Below are 20930 nucleotides of genomic sequence, written 5' to 3'. Positions count from 1 at the left end.
GAAATGCTTCACTGTATTCAGTCAACTAGAGTGGGTACATGGAATTTTGATATTGCACCTGATTTTGTGCCATAGAACAATTTATTCTTCCAACACCTCACTCAAATTCAGGAATTTGCATGGGTAGTCATTCTGATGCATATCTCCAAGCTTGTATCTTCTTCCCACTGGCAATGATTCATTACAGTCTCTGACTATATCTACATGTGATGTGTAAGATGTCTGACAAAAGTCAGAGAAGCCCATTGTTGAGTTTTGTCTCCAAATCTAAGGATCAGTACTTTTGCCACATTGGGCTGCTTCTGTTTGAAAAAGACAAGTGTGGGGGTGGGAGAGATTGCTGGTTATCTTCCAATACCTGTCTTCCTCTTCTTCCTGAATAAAAATTTTTAGCTGGGCACATGGCTGGATGAATACAAGTTACATTTTTCAGAATCTCATGCAACCAGGTATGGCCATGTGACTGGCCAGTGAGGGTGAGCAGAGATGGTGTGTGCAGCTTCTGGTTCATGCCCCTTGCTTTGTCCCACTGTTTGGAGTGCAGTGCAGGTATGGCAGTAAGCCCTCTCAGACCATGTGGTGGGCCCAGTTCCTTAGGGTAGTCATCTCCAGACTTTGCTGCATGTTAGAATTACCTGGGGAACTTTAAAAATCCCAGGTCACACCATGTGTACCAATCAAATGAGAATGTCTCAGGGTGGAAGCCAGATATCACTGTTTAAAAAAATCAAGTGATTTCAGTGTGCAGCAGAGTTTGGGAACCACTGCCTTGGGCGTACCAGAGCAGGAACACTGAGGAAGTCTATGTTGCTGACAGCATTTTAGTCGAGGACTACTTACAACAAGACCATCACATGTCAGAGAAACAGACTTCTACCTTGCCAAGCTAGACACCATTTCAGTGTCTCATGGAGTGATCATCTCTAAATTCCTAAGAAGTCATAAGATTTAGTTTTCAGTAGGCCCATTGTGATACCATCTTTAGGATACAAGTTCTTTCGATTTTGCTAAGTACTCCTTGGTGAAAATCAGTGGTGGATAGGACAGCATTGTCAGTGCTTCGTGTTCCTAATTTGGTCTTAGTATCAAAAAGAGCCATCAGTTCCCAGTGCTCATCATCGGTTGCTTGGCCTTCTTTATTTCCCACTCCTTGCTAGTTAAATTCAGGGGCTCAATGGGTAGGTGATCCCAGTACTTGTGGCCACTTATGCAGCACAGATTGATTTATTCTTGACAACTTAGTGTGCTTTCTCCATTTTGGTCAATGATGTTGGTGGTCATCCAGGTAGATATCCTGTCCTATTTACCAGTTGTGAGTTTCTCATTTCCTAATTGGTTTTCCTACCTTCAGTCTTGCCACCCTTTGATCCACTTGTACATTATGGAAAGAAGTAGCTCTAAAACAAATAAGACACTGTAACTGCTGGTTAACAGCCTTCATTAACAGCTTTTTGTCTCAAAGTCCAAACACAGGTCTTTCATCATTCAGATTTAAAGAGCCACCACTTTCCTTGCCATAGTTAGGACCAACATTACTATATTACATTCATTCCTGTTGAATGAGATGCAGCTTTAGATTTTTTTCACTGTACTGTATTCCAAGTTAGAGTTGGCTCAAAAGATGAAAGATATCATGGTTTGGGTTTACCAAGAAGCAGACTATGAGATACGAATGTGAGTATAAGTAGTTTATTTTAGAGGTGATTTTAAGAAATCTCCCAGTTACACTGTGGACACTTGCATCTCAATCCCACTGAAAAACTCAACACTGGAATAGTTCTCAGTTATACCATCCAAGGGGGGAAGAAGCTGGAGCATTTATCTACCAACTGCCGTTTTGCCGTTGGTTGAGTGCTGCTTTCAGGGATATTAAGCTTTCCTTTGGTGCAAATTAAGCATCCCAGTCAGCCAGAAAAAAGTTTACTGAAAGAACAGTTAGTAGCCTTCACACAGAGGTGAATGCCTGAGGCAGGGCTAGCTTCATGGGCATATACCTATGGAGCTGGTTTACTGGTCTACTGCTATCCTCTTGAAATTCTTGAACAAGGGACCCCACGTTTTTGTTTTGCACAGGGATTCACAAATTCTGCAGCCAGATCTTGGTCTAAGGGAATATAAATTGTACAGCAGTAGCTTCTGTTACAAAACTTATTTGTCATTCCTGTGAATTTCTAAGCAGGGACCATTTTTATGCCTGCTGTCTGGTACTGTGCTTGCCACTGAATATACTCAATGAATGTTTGTTTTAAATGATTAAATTTTCTTTCCTATTTTAATTTTTTTCACAGGCACAGTGAAAAACCCGAGGACCCTTACACCTCAAGTGTCCTTTGCTCCCAGCTACTGATACTGGATTCCACTCATGATTCTCCCTTTCTTAGTGCATTCATGATATGGACGTCAGTCTCTGAGCTGCAGGAGGACAAAGACAGGGGTCCTGTGAATTCTATGCTCTAGCTTGGATTAAGGGATTTGGAATTGCACCTGTTCCAGAGGTATGTTAGGGGCAGGAAGAAATCACATAGTGGGTATCTTGTAGGCAGGAAGAGTACTTACAAGGACTTGAAGACTATGTTAAAGGTTCTTATGTTAGTTATCTATTGCCCTGTCTTTCTCCAAAGATTAATGGTTGAAAACAATAAACTTGTCTCACAGTTTGCGTGGTTAGGAATCTGGAAATGGCATAGCTGAGTGGCTCTGGCTCAGAGTCTAATGTGGTTCCAGTTGATATCAGCTGGGGCTGCAGTTCTGAAAGTGTGAGCAGGGCTGGAGGATCCTCTTCCAAGGTGGCTCACTCATGTGCCTGGCAGGGTGTGCTGGGTGTGCCTGAGGCAGAAGGTGTGTTTCCTGTCACATAAATCTCCTTTTAGAGTGTCTTCATGGCATGGCTGCTAGCATCCCCCAGAGCAAGTGATTTAAGAGCGAGAGCAGGGAGAAAGCTACAGTGTTTTTAATGACCTAATTCACATCTATCACTTCTGTTTGTTAGAAGCAAGTCATCAAGCAGTGACCACACTCAAAGGGAGGGGAATTAGGCTCTGCCTTTTCAAAGGAAGCATATCAAAGAACGTGTAGATATATATACCAAAACCACAAGGTTTTTAAAGAGTGTCATATTATAGAGCCTTCAGAAGTAAATTCCCATGCCCTTTACCTTAGCTGTGAAGTTGCTAATCTGATAGTAATTGTTCATTCTCCTGCTGTTCTGCTCAGCGTCCTTTCCCGTGTGTTGATACAATAACTAGGGTTTATAACCATCCTCTGAGAAGATAATAAAAGTTGGGCACATAGAAGGAAAATAGATGTACTGTGGAGTGGTGGTGGTATACATTCATTTCCTAGAGCTGCTTTAATGAGCTACCAAAAACTGGGTGGTTTAAAACAACAGAAATGTATTCCCTCAAAATTCTGGAGGCCAGAAGTCTGAAATCCAAGTGTCAGCCAGGTTGGTTCCTCCTGGAGGGTCTGAGGGAGCATCTGTTTCATGCCTTTCTCCCAGCTTTTGGCATTTGCCGGCAATCTTTGGCATTCTTTGGCTTGTAGACTTATCACTCCAATCTCTCCCTCCATCTCTGTGGGTGTGTCTCTCTGCATCCAAGTTTCCCTCTTACAGGGAAACTAGTTGTTGAATTAAGGGTCCACCTTTAATTCAGTATGACCTCATCTTAACTTGATTGTATCTTCAAAGACCCTATTTCCGAATAAGATTACATTCTGAGGTTCTGGGTGGACATGAGTTTGGGGGACACTGTTCAAACCAGTATAGGGTATAGATATTAAAATTCATGGGTGTCTCTAGATACTCTTCACCAGAGAGGAGACTTTCTGTGACACTACAATAGCCAGATGTCCCTGATGCAGGCATGGAGTTGGGCATGAACTAGTCAGATTGTAGGACTGTGGCTGCTACTAGCTCATGTGTACATATCTAATTATAGGAAACTAAGAAAATTAGTAGTAAGTACAAGAGGCTGAAAGTGGTAATAGCATGAAGATTATTCCTTAGACCACTTTTCTGTGCCCTTATTGTCAAGTGGTCCTGGGAAATGGACTTTTATCAAGTCTGACTCTTATGTTACCATCTTGCTTGAGTTCTCAGTGCCATGAGATCGTCCCAGAGGTGATCCCTTGCATACCCTGGTCTATAGGCAAAGCCTTGTTTTCAAATCACACAAGTAAAAGATGTGCTCCACTAAGTGACATTTCAGTGGAAGAATCAGGATATGGATAGAGGAAGCACTTTTACCTCTTGACTGGTGTTTCATAGACTAGGAAGGTATGGAACTTGATTTTCCTGTTTCTCAAACTGGCTCTTATTTCTTTAGGAAGGGACCAAAAGGAGCTGCCCCTAGTATAGTGAGCAAACAGGTTTTCTATAAATATTAAATTAAGGAATTTTTTTCTCATAGGGATAGCTGTTGGCATAATAGTAGCTAATGATTATCTATAGTGACTTGTCTCATTTGACTTCTACAACATCAGTATATGATAGGTTTCATTACCCTGTATCTCTCCCCACCACCATTGCCATCCATCAAAACTAAATTATTGATGGTTTCCTAAATCTAATGCCCTGTTGCACCGCTTGATGCTTTTACTTCTTCCTGGATTTCCCTTTGCTTATATTGTGAAGCCCTCCTAATCTTGCTCTAAACGTCAGGTTATTAATGTTTTTCTCTGTACTACTTTTATATGTTTAACTAGTATTGTTGGATTATTGATATTTTCATGTCTGAACTGTGCCACACTGGAGAGCTACTTTAGCATGGAGATTGATTTTGTTTTTCATTCCCTAACAGTGCCTAACACATGGGGTGGGGGTGGGGGCTCAGTTCAAAGAAGGAACCCAAGGCTCAGCATGATTGAGTAATTTGCCAAAGGTCACACATCTGGTGTGTGGCAGAGCTAGAAGAAGAATCCAGATCTTTAGCCACTCACCAACTATAAATTAAAAAACACTGTCCAAGGACTAATCCTGGGTCAGCAGCTCTTGTGTTACTCTACCTTGGTGAGATATTTTACCTTTGTGAAATTTGCTTTATCATTTGTAAGGCTATTTCTAGATCCATGAACTGCAAGTTCTATTTTTATGCATTTTTCCCTAAGGAATTGGAACAAGTCTTAATATTCTATTCTATATATTCTTTTAAAAATCAATGTCTGAAGAGGGAAGTTGGCTGTAATGTAGGTGTAGAGAATGTCCTTCTTTGGCTTAGAGTATTAGGAAGTCGGACTAGGCATTCTGTAGGGCCCAGGGCTCCTCTTGACTGTTGTAGCCTGGGTCTTCATACCTCCCCTGAACACTCTCCATTGATGACTGTATGGCCCTTTATTCGTTCTTTCTCTCATCAGCATGTTGAGATGTCACATTTCCTCAGCAGTCTTGCTGGTGTGAGTGTCCTGCGTTGGCGGGGTTGGTTGGGGGGAAAGGCTTTTTTTCTGCTGTCCAAGGTCCTGAAGACATGTTTCTGTGTTTCCTGAAAGTTTCTCAGTTTGCCAAAGGCAAGTTTGAGATTTTGTTTTTGAAGAAATTAAAGAGATGATAGGTGACCGGCTAATGACTTATTGGAAGTCATAGGAGAATGGAAGGAACTACCCAGGTGATGGTGATAGAGATTTTATTTTATTTTATTTTGAGACAGAGCCTTGTTCTGTTGCCCAGACTGGAATGCAGTGGTGCAGTGGCAAATTCTCGGCTCACTGCAACCTCCGCCGCCTCCCACGTTCAAGTGATTCTCATGCCTCAGCCTCCCAAGTAGCTAGGACTATAGGTATGCACCACCATGCCCAACTAATGTTTTGTATTTGTATTTGTATGGGGTTTTGCCATGTTGCCTGGATTGGTCTCGAACTCCTGAGCTCAGGCAATCTGTCTGCCTCGGCTTCCCAAAGTGCTAGGATTACAGACATGAGCCACCACACCTGGCCCAGATTTTCTATTCTTTTGTATTTCTCTCTCTTCTAGTCCCTTTCCTTTGGCTTTTTTTTTTTTTTTTTTTTTTCCGGACAGAGTCTTACTATCACCAGGCTGTAGTGCAGTGGCATGATCTCGGCTTACTGCATCCTCCACGTCCTAGGTTCAAGTGATTCTCCTGCCTCTGCCTCCCAGTAACTGGGACTACAGGCACATGCCACCATGCCCAGCTAATTTTTGTATTTTTAGTAGAGCTAGGGTTTCACCATGTTGGCCAGGATGGTTTCAATCTCTTGACCACGTGATCTGCCTGCCTCGGCCTCCCAAAGTGCTGGGATTACAAGCGTGAGCCACTTTGCCCTGCCTCCTGTGGCTGTCTTAATGAGTCATTTATCTCTGCTTTTCTTGTTGCTCTGGTCTCAGTCTTGTGATTTACTCCTAGAGGTGCTGGCAAGCCTGAGCTCAGATTTAGGAATAATGGTGTTGGGATAGGAGAAGAATGAGATAGGGAGCAGCAGTTGATGAAAAGGAAGGGTGGACATATTCATCACAGGGGTTTCAGGAACTCCATTATCTCACACCCAGCCCCTTTGTCTTCTCTGCAATCAACATGGTGTTGTCATCAATCAGCCCCCAGATTCACTTCAGTAAATCTGTAAAGAATAACCATGTCCTCCTCATCCCATGAATTCTCCTGCTTGGAAAGCCACTTGAAAGTGATAGCCCTTAGAGTCTTCAGTCTGCCCCTTTAGAGCACCACAGAAAGATCCGTGAATGGAGATCCTGACCCTTCAGTTATGGAACTACTGGGAAGAGATATTTGGAGATTACATGGAGGGCTAATAACATCACTTTCTTTTCCCTTTATCCTCATTTTTTTCCCTTAAGAAAAACACACACACACACAGCAATTTCTTTGCTATTTGCTGTTGGTATCCAGTATGCCAGTGCTTTCTTAATTAATGAGATATGTTTTCCCTTCCTGTATGCCTATTTTAATTGTCAATTTCTGATATCTCTAAACATGTCTTTGTTGTCCCCTCCCTCCATTTCCACTTCCACTGTCCTGTTTCAGTTCTGGACTATAACAATTGCCTCCCTACCTTTATCTGAGCATTTGGTCTCACTCCCTTGTCACACTGCCAGTCTTTGGCCTCCTCAGTGATATTCTAACAAAAAACTCTGACTGTAGTATTCCCCTACTCATCTTTAATGATTCCCCTTCACTTCTTGAGTAAAATCTGAATCTCTCTGGAAGGGCGTTTGAGGTTCCTCATGGTCTTGTCCATTGGACTGGACTAAGGTTATAGATTAGAGACTTGTGAGGAAGAAAAACCAGTTCTAGAGAAATAAAGGCATGGCATCTTTGCGCACTTACAAATGCAGGAAGAGAAGGTTTAAAACCATCTTTCTAGAATCTGCCCTTTGGCTGGTGAAAAGAGCAAAGTTGATCCTTCTGTTTTGTTGACCTGAGACAGCACCTTCTTCAGAAACCCAGATCTTTACAAACTCCTCATGGAAATTACCCTATGTCTCTGCAATAGAGGAAGGGCATGGAGCATTGAAGATACCCATTAAGAGTTCACTTTCCAAATATTGAAAGAGTTCCTAAGAAACAAGTTTTATTAAGGTTCTGCGTTAGACATTGTGCTAGTTCCCATGGATATAGGGTAATCAAGACCAACATGATCTCTTGTTATAGGAAGCTGAGCCCATATCTGGGAAGACAGACAAATGATTCCAAAATATTTCTCTAGGAAAACAGCCTATTCCACACCAAAACTACCAAACGATAGTTTTGATCATAACTGTTTTAAAGTTGGATATTTTCATATTCCTCTTTTTTCTTAAAATCATAAATCTCTCCTCTACTTCCTTCTCTTTTGCTTTCAAATCAGCATTTTTAAAAGTCATTTCTTGGCCAGGCACGATGGCTGATGACTGTAATCCCAGCACTTTGGGAAGCCAAGGTGGGTGGATCACCTGAGGTCAGGACTTCGATACCAGCCTGGCCAACTGGCAAAACCCCCATCTCTATTAAAAATACAAAAATTTGCTGGTGCGGTGGTGTATGCCTGTAGTCCCAACTACTCAGGAGGCTGAGGCAGGAGAATTGCTTGAACCTGGGAGGCAGAGATTGCAGTGAGCTGAGATTGCACTGCTGCACTCCAGCCTTAGCAATAGAGCTAAACTCCGTTAAAAAAAAAAAAAAAAAAACCAGGCCGGGTGCAGTAGCTTACGCCTGTAATCCCAGCACTTTGGGAGGCTGAGGCGGGCAGATCATAAGGTCAGGAGATCAAGACCATCCTAACCAACATGGCAAAACCCCATCACTACTAAAAATACAAAAATTAGCCAGGCATGGTGGCGCATGCCTGTAATCCCAGCTACTCTGGAGGCTGAGGCAGGAGACTTGAACCAGGGAGTCAGGGGTTGCAATGAACTGAGATCATGCCACTGCACTCTAGCCTGGTGACAGAGTGAGACTCTGAATTAAAAAAAAAAAAAAAGCCATTTCTTGATCTTGTTTACCTGTGTAACACCATCTTCTCCTTTCCTGCAGTGAAGTTGTCTGTGTTTGTCTTCATTTCCTCAATTCTCATCATTCTTGAACTTCTTCAGTCCTCCTTTCTCTTGCTACTCAATTTACACTATCCCCATGGTCAGCAGAAGTTTTTCCCTTGGTCTCCTTTATGGCACCAACACCACTCAAGCTACTACTTCCTCACGTCTATATTTGCTCTCTTTCGTCCCAGAAAATTATTGGATACAGTCTAGGATATAATTGCTCCTCTTGTCCCCACATATACCACACACACCTTGCTTCTTCTATAAACCTATCCAGAATCTTCTTAATTCCCCTCACATTCCCAAAATGAGCTGAGCAGTCTTTGAAGTAAAAATTAAGCTGTAGTTAAGTTTCACCTCCATTTCACTTGTGCGTTTTGCTCCTTTTTTTTTTTTTTAACCTCTTTCAAATGATCCTTGGGCTTCGAGTCCCATGGTCTACCCAGATTTGCATTCCCTGGGCTGTGTTCTAGTTCTGGTCATGTCAGCTTTTCCCTTCTGATGAACCCTTGTAATTACTTGAGTCTTATTCTGTCAGGCAGTATCCACAGTGAAGAAGCCAGTGTGCATTGTGGCAAAGCCTAGGAAGACCTAGGTGTGGATTTTTGCTTTACCATTTCCTGCCTGTGTGACTTATGCCAAGGGGCTTCACTGGTGTGGGCCCCAGTTTCTCATCTCTTAGCTGACATCATTTTGTTGGGAGGATTACATGGAGTAGTATGTATAATATATCTGATAACTAAGCAGTTTCAGTTAGTGGTAGTTGTTTTTATTTGACATAGTCTTGATAAGTATTAATTTCTTCCTAAGCCCAGGGTATTTGTATTTTGGCAACAAATAAGTTTTAAAGAAATCAATCTATAGATATTATGGAAATTTGGACCCCTATTTCCTAGTTGAGGAAAGGTATCTGGCACCCATTGCCACATAGGAGCCCCTGGGCTCCAGGACACCAGGGAAAAGAGGTTAAGTAGGTCCCACTCCTCTGACATGATACCCAGTGGTTCAGTCAGGGTACAATTGGGAAAACAGAACCCATACCACAGGGACTGGTTACAAAAGTCTTGAATAGCTAAACGCAAAACAGGATGGTTAGGTTGCATTATGTTGACAACAGTGACTCAGGTGAGCAGGCCCTACCTCCTTGAGGTGTTATCTGTGGACAGATTTTTGTGTGATTGTGGCTCAACCCTGGATTTCTTTCTTCATGTGCCTGTTCTTAATGGGCCCAGGAGAGGTAATTCAAGGGAGCAAGGGACCTGTAGAATGATCATGTCCTCTTATTTCTAGCCATAAGGTTATGAATCGTGTATCTCGGGGGTCTGATTCTAAAGGAAATAAGTGTCTGCCATAGCAGGAGAATGGAAGGCAGACAGCTGTTCCTATTACTAGAGTTTTAGCAGCCCCCGTAACTCAACTAGCCCAGACTAGGATCTCAATATCTCACTTATTTCCTTACATCTGTCTGATGAACAGTATAAGAAAACAAATGATCACTTAGAGGATTCTGTTTGGTAGTTAAAACCATATTAAAATAGAGAGGGTAGAAATTAAGCCTCCTTGATGGTGAAGAGATTGGAAACCACCACTCCAGTGTTAGAAAATATCGAATGACAGAAGGTGGGCTATATTAAGTGGGAATTCCCAAACCCCACCCCCTGGAAGGAATGCTTGGTGACAAGCCTTAGAGGAGAGAGATGCTTGTCTAGCCCATTGCCTGTGTGCCCAGGAAGAGATGTGCACACCTTGAGACACTGAGAGAAGACCCTAGCGAGGAGAAGCCCCAGGCCAGCTTGTCAGCACAGGGCATTGGAGGCCCCTAACCAGCTCCAAGTTCTGAACAGCACACAGCCTTCAAAGGCGTGTACTGCTGCTCATACCCAGCAGAGGCCTTGCACCAGGCCTCCCCATGCAAATCAGTGTCTCTGCAGGGTAGGTAAAGGACCTCTAGCTGTGCTCCCTATGGGGGAACAAATATCCCGTGGGTCACTGAGAGTCTGGAAGATTGCCCAACATTTATTTACTGATCTGTGTTCACCACAGAGCCTAAGGTATTTATTAATATGTTTCAACCAGTACAAGTGTTTCTTTCATTTAGTGGTCATCTCTGCACTCCACCACAGACTTTTGGGAATTACAAGATGAAAAGGGCCAGATCCTCACCCTGGCATAGCTCAGAGAATTTGATTGGGGAAGTAGGGACATAGACGTGGTCACTACACCATAATTTACTAAGCTGGAGAACTGGAGGTGCATCAGTGACCAGAGTGCATGTGAGCCAGAGGTAGAAGGTACTGTAGACAAAAGGAGCAGCATGCGCCGTAGGCTGTATCATTAGGTACAATTTTCTGTCCTTGGGGGAGTCTTTTTAACCCTAAGACAAAAATTATGAATATAGAAAGAGGTCACGGTTCATCTTTGCAGTTCTTTCAGGAGAAAACTTGCTGCAATTCACTTTCTAAGTTAAAAGAAGACAAACAAACAAAAAAGAGTAAATGATATGAATATCACCTGAAAGAATTTGAGGTCTCAAACTTGGGAGGATCTTTGAACAACAATCTTGGGGAATGCCTAACAGTTCATACTCATTTCTTGTTGTCTACAGATGGAAACTCTACAGCCTCACATATGTTTCTTTTTTCTCTTAACTACTTTATACTCACAGAAAATCAGTGTTCAGCACTTCTTTTTTTTTTGACTATTCTTTTTTTTTTTTTTTTTTTTTTTTTTTTTGAGACGGAGTCTCGCTCTGTCGCCCAGGCTGGAGTGCAGTGGCCGGATCTCAGCTCACTGCACGCTCCGCCTCCCGGGTTCACGCCATTCTCCTGCCTCAGCCTCCCAAGTGGCTGGGATTGCAGGCGCCCGCCACCTCGCCCGGCTAGTTTTTTTTTTTTGTATTTTTTAGTAGAGACGGGGTTTCACCGTGTTCGCCACGATGGTCTCGATCTTCTGACCTCGTGATCCGCCCGTCTCGGCCTCCCAAAGTGCTGGGATTACAGGCTTGAGCCACCGCGCCCGGCCTCAGCACTTCTAATAGCAGGTCTAGTGGGAGCTTGAGCTCAGAACAGAGTTCCATAGAGGGAAACTGAGGACACACAAGGCAGAGCAGTACCCCCTCATCCATGGGGACCTGTCTGACTGGAGGTAAGGGAGGAGATTCTACTCCACAGATAATCAGGGAAGGTTAAAACTATGTATGTTTGTGACATTTTTGCTCTTGTAGACCCAGATACAGGCTGGAAATCCTTTGGGTTTTGGTGACTCAAAGTGTGGCCAAAAGAACCAGCAGCTTCAGCTTCTCTGGGAGAACATATGAGTGCAGAATTTCAAGCCCGCACAAAGTTTTTAAAGGTCTGCATTTTAACACGCTGCTCTTAATTTACTTACATATTAAAATTTCCAGAAGCACTGTTCTGGACCATCTTTAAGTATTATCCAAAAACATGTAAGATCTTTTTTCATAGCAAATTCTCAAGCTGTACCCTAGAGGGATTGCTTCTGGTTCTCTGGGGTTGGTGCAGGAATCTACATTTTCAGCAAGTGCCTTAGATCCCTGTGCACACTAGCATTTGAGGATTGCTGCTTTAGATGGTGGGACATCTGAGCAGGGGAGGGATGTGGGCTGAAAATGAAATGATGGTGTTTAGGAACTTGCGCAAGCATGCTTCTGCTCCTGCTGGGAAGCAGTGGAACAGATCCAGTTGATTGTAGAGAATGCAGACCTCATGTCATGCTCAAGTGTCACCTTAATGTGATGGCCGGAGACAGCCACATATGACCCTCTTATTGTCCAATCAGTAAGCTCAATCAATGATAGGAACCACTGACTCTGGTAATTAAAAACTTATTGCAGCCAGGCACAGTGGCTCACGCCTGAAATCCCAGCACTTTGGGAGGCCAAGGTGGACAGATCACCTAAGGTCAGGAGTTCAAGACCAGCCTGGCCAACATGGTGAAACCCCGTCTCTACTAAAAATACAAAATTAGCTGGGCGTGGTGGTGGGCGCCTATAATTCCAGCTACTCAGGAGGCTAAGACAGAGTCACTTGAACCCAGGAGGTGGAGGTTGCAGTGAGCCGAGATTGCATCATTGCACTCCAGCCTGGGCAGCAAGAGTGAAACTCTGTCTAAAAAACAAACAAATAAACAAACAACAACAACAACAAAACACTTATTTCTGGGCAGGTTCTCGTAAGAGGCCATGGGAAAGCCATGTCCAATCTCAGGGACACAGGGTCATCTGGGCCTCTGGCTAATAGAGGCCAAAGAATGGAACTATTTTCCCTGTGAAATTCTGAAAACCAAAAATGGTGGCCTCTTTATCTATATTAGCAGAGGTAATTTGTTCCTTCTTGAAATCCAAGGTCACTTCTACTGTCTAGGGATTTTGATCCAGGGTCAGTGTGGTTTCTCCTTTACAGGAGAGCTAAGTCTCAGAAAGGCGAGGTGGTTCGTGTTGGTCATTGGCTACCTCAGATTTTAGAGCAGCTCTACCTTGATTGTGGGGTTGACCTTATTTTTTTGCTATTTTCTTCCTTCTCTGGGTGAGGAAAGAGGACTTCCTGTACATCTCTATCCTTTAATTTCCATTACTCACCTTCTGTGGCTGCTACTGCAGAAGCCACTGCTGACTGATGTGGATACCCCAACCTTTGGTTTATAAAAAGCCTAGGTGTCTTTTGGCCTCTCTCCAGGTCTGCAGCCATGGCTCTTGAAAGAAATAAAAGATGATCATCTTTCTAAAAAGTCTTAAGTCTGAATTATTAGTAACAACGGGAGAATCTCACTTTTCCTACTCTCCTATTTTAACCACAGTTGCTCTAACACAGACCTTTGAGGATCTTTTCATGACTTCATTCACTATATATGCTGTACAGATGCTACTAGGAAGGAAATAGGTCTGTCTGTTTTGACTGTGGAACTTAACTTGGTCTCTTATCTTTGTGCATGCAACACTGTCCTTGGGATAGCCTTCTTGAGCATATCTACTTATGTTCAAGAGGTTAATTGTCCTGAAACCCCCATTGCTATAAGTATTTATTTTACTACTCATAATGCTCTTAAAAGTTGGGGTATTTTTATTTTTTTGATACCTGAACTTCATTGAGATACTTTGAACTATTTTTAGAGAAAACGGAACCTTCTAATACCTGGCTCCTATTTCTTAAAATGTTATGATTATACATGGCTTAGGGCTTTATGGCCAAATAACTTCACCGAACCCAGGGAAAAGAATACATCCATCTGAAGCAGACCCGTAGCTTCCAGTGACCTAAATTTTTGGCTCCATTTGTATCCTACATTTTCAGTGAGGAAAAGAAGTGGAAGGAGACAAATCTCAGCCCTTCCCCTGGCACCTTTACTCTTTACCCTTCCTCCTGGCATGGTGGAAAGTGCACTGGAGGAGGAGTGAAGGGCTCTAGGTTTGCATCCATGTTCTGCCACTTGACAACCTTAATGGCCCTTACAATTGATTTACCCCTATTATGAAATTTGGAATGATTTCTAAAGTCTTTCCTCGCCCTGATATCTTAACATTTTCTGACAGTCAGGACTTTCTGTAGCTTCACCTTCCTTATTTAGTGTTATTTTTTTCTCAACACTGAACAGAGAATGAAGCTGTCACAGTGTGCTGAGCACACAGCCTGCAGCAGGGCAGTGGCCAATTCTAATCTCAAGTCATTAGGCTGCAGTAGCATGACCACTGCCTCTTGTCTACGCCCAGAGGGTAGACACAGCGGAGCTTCTGTAGTTGGGGTCAGGCCCAGCCACTCTGTGGGGACAGTGATTAGTGTTGTGTCACCAATTTGGGGAAGGAGCCACCTTGTCTTATTTTCCCTCTTGAATTATCTTGATATGACCCCATTATAAATTTGCTTCTGTAAACCTCTGTCTCCCACTTTCTCCTTTTAGCTTACTTTCTATTGAAGTAGAGAAACAGTACAACTTCCATCCTCTTTCATCAGCCTTGAGAGCAGAACACAAGCCCCATTACTGGGAACTATATCCTTGGCTCCCTGGATGCGGCAATTAACTTCTGGCCTGCCACTCTATCACATACTCACATGGAGATGATCTCATCCATGTCCCTTACCTCCTATTCACAACTTCTATCACCCACAATGCCCAGTGGCCCTGATGGTCCCTCTGTGAGGCAGAGAAGAGTAAGCTGGAGTCACCCCTTCCCTGTACTTCCCACCTTGCCAGGCCTATTGGTGCTAGTGCCTGTTCTGATCTTGGCCTGACCCCTGTTCCCTGGGCACTGTGCTGCAGGTTGGAGAGGCAGCATGATGGGTTGGGGATAACACATACTCCAAAACCAAACAGAAGCCAGACCTGGGTTGGGTCCTGGCTAAACAGTCTAGAGGCTTGGTGACCTTAACCTCCTAATTAATCTTCCTAAGCATAAGTTTCCTTATCATAAGTTGTGTATGATAAAATTTTCCTTGGATGCATTCATTTTAGCATGACTTGAAATTATGTGTGAAGGAACCTGGCCCACATAAGTTGCCCTGTAAATTTAGGTTCACTTTCCCTTGGACATATGGATGACATTAGCTCAATACAGTTATGACTTCCCCAAAACTCCCAAATATTCTCCTTTAAGTTCTTCTCTTATTTTCCCTTTAGTTTGTTTGTAGTCATACTTCTTAATTCTTACATCAGGTGGGATTCCCACATCTTCTAGTTGGACAATATTGGAGAAGACACCACATTTTGACTGAGTTCCAGTGATATGACAGCCTTTCAATTCTCGAATCTCATAGAAGTTAGAAAAAAAAAGTAGATAATCAAAATCCACGGAAAATACAGAAGATTCCATTAACTCTGAGAATGATTATCAGGTATCCTTAGGACCTCAAGAAAGCTGTTTTCTCCTGGGCCTGTGGAGAGCTCAAGTGCCAGCAACCTACCACAAAGTTGGTGGCGGTAGTGGGGGGATGGGGGGAGGGGGCGGTAAAGTGCTGAAGGGTTTCTCAGTCTTCTTTAATTAGAGTGGGAAGAAAAGAGCACCTCCTCATTTTAGAGTACAAGGTGTGAACTCACTCTCAGCTGCCAAATGAGCTTCACCTTGGGCTGTTCTGCATGCTTTCTCCTAGTGCTTTAAGCCACCCTGAGATGTACAGACCAATACTGGCTGTCACAAAAATACACTTGAGTACATAGACCATTGACACTATAAAGCAAATGAACAATGAAGTCTACATAACAGCCAACTAACAACATGATGACAGGATCACATCTGCACATATCAGTATTAACCTTGAATGTAAATGAGCTAAATGCCTCAATTAATAGGCAGAGAGTGGCAAGTCGGACAAAGCAGCAAGACCCAACTGTATGTCTTTAAGAGACCCATCTCATGTGCAGGGACACCAATAGCCTCAAAGTAAGGGGATGGAGAAAGATCTATCAAGCAAATGGAAAACAAAAAACAGCACTCTGTATACAACAAAAACAGAATATACATTCTTCTCAGCTGCACATGGTGGTACATACTCTTAAAACTGACCACAATTGCTTTCTTGGCCAGAAGGCAATTCTCAACAAATTCAAGGAACCTGAAATACCAGCCGGGTGTGGTGGCTCACACCTGTAATCCCAACACTTTAGAATGCTGAGGTGGGCAAATCACTTGAGGTCAAGAGTTCGAGACCAGCCTGGCCAACATGGTGAAAACCCATTTCTACTTAAAAATATAAAACTTAGCCAAGCATGGTGGCATGTGCCTGTAATCCTAGCTACTCAGGAGGCTGAGTCACGAGAATTACTTGAACCTGGGAGGAGGAGGTTGCAATGAGCTGAGATCATGCCATTGGACTCCAGCCTGGTTGACAGAGTGAGACTCATCTCAAAAAACAAAAACAAAACCTGAAATACCAACCACATTCCTGGGTCACAGTGCCATAAAAATAAATACCAAGAAGATCTCTCAAAACCATATAATTAAGTGGAAATTAATCTACTCCTGAATGACTTTTGGGTAAACAAAGAGAAATTAAGGCAGAAATCAAGTAATTGTTTACAACTAATGAAAACAAAGATAAAAACATACCAGAATCTTTGGGACACAGCTAAAGCAGTGTTAAGGGAAAACAATAGTGCTAATGCCCACATCAAAAAGATAGATCTCAACCTAACATCACATGTAGAGGAACTAAGTAAACAAGAGCAAACCAACCCCAAAGCCAGCAGAAGAGAATACCCAAAATCAGAGCTGAACTGAACAAAATGGAGATGAGAAGAACCATACAAAAGATCAAAGAAAGCATAAGTTGGTTCTTTGAAAGAATAAATAAAGTTGATAGGCCACTAACTAGACTAATAAACAGAGAGGGGAGAAAATCCAAATAAACACAATCAGGAATGACAAAGGGGACGTTGTCACTGACCACACAAAAATACAAAAAACGCTTGGAGACTATTATGAATACCTCTCTGCACACAAACTAGAAAACCCAGAAGAATGGATAAATTCCTGGGAACGTACAACCTCCCAAGATTGAACCAGAAATTGAAACCCTGAACAGACCAATAACAAGTTCCAAAAATTGAATCAGTAATAAAAAGCCTACGAACCAGAAAAAGTCCTGGACCAGATGGATTCAGAGCCAAATTCTACCAGACATGTAAAGAGAAGCTCGTATCATTCCTACTGAAACTATTCCAAAAAAATTGAGAAAGAGGGACGCCTCTCTAACTCAGTCTGTGAGGCCAGCATCATTCCGATACTAGAACCTGGCAGAGACACAACAGAAGAAAAGAACTTCAGACCAATAACCCTGATGAACATATGTGCAAAAATCCTCAACAAAATACTACCAAATGAAATCCAGCAGCACACCAAAAAGCTAATCCATCATGATCAAGTAGGCTTTATCCCTGGAATGCAGAGTTGGCTCAACCTACCCAAATCAATAAATGTGATTCATCACATAAAGAGAACTAAAAACAAAAACCACATGATTACCTTAATAGATGCAGAAAAGGCTTTTGGTAAAATTCAACATTCATTCATGTTAAAAACCCTCAACAAACTAGGTTTGAAGTTACAGTCCTCAAAATAATAAGAGCCATCTCTGACAAACCCAAAGCCAGTATAATAATGAATTGGCAAAAGCTAGAAGCATTCTATTTAGGAACTGGAACAAGACAAGGATGCCCAGTCTCACTACTCCTATTCAACATAGTACTGGAAGTTCTATTCGGAGCAGTCAGATGAGAGAAAGAAAGAAAAGGCATCCAGATAGGAGGGGAGGAAGTCAAATTATCTCTCTTCACAGATAATGATTCTATACCTAGAAAACTCCATGGTCTCTTCCTGAGGGCTTCTAGATCTGAAAAAGAACTTCAGCAGAGTTTCAGGATACAAAATCAGTTTACAAAAATCTGTAGCATTTCTATACACCAGTAACATCTAAACAGAGAACCATGTGAAGAATGCAGTTTCATTCACAGTAGCCTCAAGAAGAATAAAATACCTAGGAATACAGCTAACCGAAGAGGTGAACGATCTCTACAATGAGAATTTTACAAGACACTGCACAAAGAAATCAGATTACACAAACAAATGGAAAAATATTCCATGCTCCTGGATGGGAAGAATTAATATCGTTAAAACTGCCATACTGGTCAAAGCAATTTACAGATTCAGTGTTACTCTTTTCAAATTGCTAATGACATTTTTCACAGAGTTAGGAAGAAAAATTCAAAAATTCATATGGAACCAAGAAGGAGCTCAAATAGCCAAAGCAATCCTAAGCAAAAAGAACAAAGCTGGAGGCATCACACTACCTGTCTTCAAATTATAAGGTTACAGTAAGCAAGACAGCATGGCACTGGTACAGAAACAGACACATAGACTAATGGAACAGGTTAGAGAACTCAGAGTAAAGCCACGTACCTAAAACCATCTGATGTTCAACAAAATTGACAATAACAAGCAATGGGGAAAGAACTCCCTATTCCATAAATGGTGCTGGGATAACTGGATAGCCATATGCAGAAGAATGAAACTGAACCCCTATCTTTCACCATATATAAAAATCAACTCAAAGTGGATTAAAGGCTTAAATGTAAAACCTAAAACTATGAAGATACTAGAAGAAAACCTAGGAAGTACCATTTTGAACATCAGCCCTGGCAAAGACTTCATGATTAAGACTCCAAAAGCAACTGCAACAAAACCAAAAATTGCCAAGTAAGCCTTAATTAAACTAAAGAGCTTCTGCACAGAAAATGAAACTGTCAACAGAGTAAACAGCCTACAGAATGAGAGAAAATATCTGCAAACTGTGCATCCGACAAAGGTTTAATAACCAGAATCTATAAGGAACTTAGTAAGCAAAAAGGAACTCCATTAAAAAATGGGCAAAGGACATGAACACTTTTCAAAAGAAACATAAGAAAAAAAATGCTTAATATCACTAATTAGGGGAATGTAAACCAAAACCACAGTGAGATACCATCTCACACCAGTCAGAAAGGCTATTATTAAAAAAGTCAAAAACTAACTGATGCTGGTGAGGTTGTAGAGAAAAGAGAATGCTTATACACTGCAAATGGGAATGTAAATTAGTTCAGCCATTGTGGAAAGCAGTCTGGAAATTTCTCAGATAACTTAAAACTACCGTTTAACCCAGCAATCCCTTTACTATACCCAAAGGAATATAAATAGTTTTACATAAAGACACATGCACATATACGTTCACTGCGGCACTATTCACAATGGCAAAGATATGGAATCAACCTAGAAGCCCAGGCGCGGTGGCTCACGCCTGTAATCCTAGCACTTTGGGAGACTGAGGCGGGTGGAGTTTGGCGAGGTGAGGAGTTTGAGACCACCCTGGCCAACACGGTGAAACCTTGTCTCTACTAAAAATACAAAAATTAGTTGGGCATGGTGGCGGGTGCCTATAATCCCAGCTACTCAAGGCAGGATAATCGTTTGAACCTAGGAAGCAGAGGTTGCAGTGAGCCAAAATCATGCCATTGCACTCCAGCCTGGGTGACAGGGTGAGACTCCATCTCAAAAAAAGAAGAAAATGTGGTGTGTATACACCATGGAATAGAATACTACACAACTATAAAGAATGAGATAATGTCCTTTGCAGCAACATGGATGGAGCTGGAGGCCATTATCTTAAGACAATTAATGCAGGGAACAGAAAACCAAATACTATATGTTGTCACTTTTAAATGGGAGCTAAACATTGAATACACATGGACATAAGGGAGCAACAGACACCAGGACCTACTTGAGGGTGGAGGGCGAAAGGAGGGTGAAGACTGAAAAACTACCTTTTGGGTATTATGCTGATGACCTGGGCGACAAAATTATCTGTATACAGAACCCCCATGGCATTGTAGTTTACCCATATAACAAACCTACACATGTACCCATTGAACCTAAAACAGAAGTTGAATAGTGAAAAAAATTTTTTAAATATATTTTTAATGAGAGAGAAGGGGACTGAGCATGGTGGCTCATACCTATAATCCCAGCACTTCAGAAGATTGAGGCAGGAGGATTGCTTGAGGCCAGGAGTTTGAGACCACCTTAGGGAACATAGACCCCATCCTTACAAAAAATTTTAAACATTAGCAGGTGTGTTGGCATGTGCCCATAGTCCCAGGTACTCGGGAAGATGAGGAGGGAGGATCACTTGAGCCAGGAGTTTGAGGCTGCAGTGAGCTGTGACCATGCCACTGCAGTCCAGCCTGGATGATAGAGCAGAATCGTGTTGAATGAAAAAGAAGGAGAGGAGGCAAAAAATTTTGCCTTGAGCTGGCCCTGCCATTAGAGGAACCCATTAAGAGCAATTTCCTGTTTGGTAAACTCAGAGTTCACTGATGGATGCTGTCGTTATTAGATCACTTTAAAAACTGTACAGTGTGGTCCAGCACAGAGCACAGTCTTTCAAATGAAAGAAAGCTGGATTTAAATTCTGACTCTGCCTCCTAGGGTGTAGCCTTGAACCAAGGACATTCCTTCAACTCTTGCTTTGATCATAACTAAAATGAAGGATAATCAGTAATGTGAGTATACTGAAAAAAGGAAAGTACTGAGCATGGTGCTGGCATCCAAGAGAGGCTCAATAACTTTCTTTATTTTTATTTCATAGAATTCATGACCTCAACATATCAGGCCGGGCGCGGTGGCTCAAGCCTGTAATCCCAGCACTTTGGGAGGCCGAGACGGGCGGATCACGAGGTCAGGAGATCGAGACCATCCTGGCTAACACAGTGAAACCCCCGTCTCTACTAAAAAATACAAAAAAAAAATAGCCGGGCGAGGTGGCGGGTGCCTGTAGTCCCAGCTACTCGGGAGGCTGAGGCAGGAGAATGGCGTAAACCCGGGAGGCGGAGCTTGCAGTGAGCTGAGATCTGGCCACTGCACTCCAGCCTGGGTGACAGAGTGAGACTCCGTCTCAAAAAAAAAAAAAAA

The 20930-nt window shown here is 42.5% G+C and overlaps 1 long non-coding RNA gene across 2 annotated transcripts in view; it reads left to right on the top strand.

The window, feature by feature from the left end:
• LOC117088426 overlaps nucleotides 1–20930 on the top strand; it is a 37236-nt gene that overhangs the window by 10595 nt on the left and 5711 nt on the right. Inside the window, exon 1 of one of the 2 annotated variants that reach the window (XR_004439205.1) lies at nucleotides 2293–2495. The exons of the other annotated variant lie outside the window; for it this stretch is intronic. This is a non-coding gene — a long non-coding RNA (uncharacterized LOC117088426). Of the gene's footprint in view, nucleotides 1–2292; nucleotides 2496–20930 lie in introns of those variants that run through there. 2 annotated transcript variants of the gene reach the window in all.

Source organism: Trachypithecus francoisi, unplaced genomic scaffold (genome assembly GCF_009764315.1).
Source record: "Trachypithecus francoisi isolate TF-2019V2 unplaced genomic scaffold, Tfra_2.0 Lachesis_group10, whole genome shotgun sequence".
Lineage (NCBI taxonomy): Eukaryota > Metazoa > Chordata > Mammalia > Primates > Cercopithecidae > Trachypithecus > Trachypithecus francoisi.
Note: the sequence above shows the minus strand (reverse complement) of the source record. Positions and strands in the feature narration are given on the sequence as shown.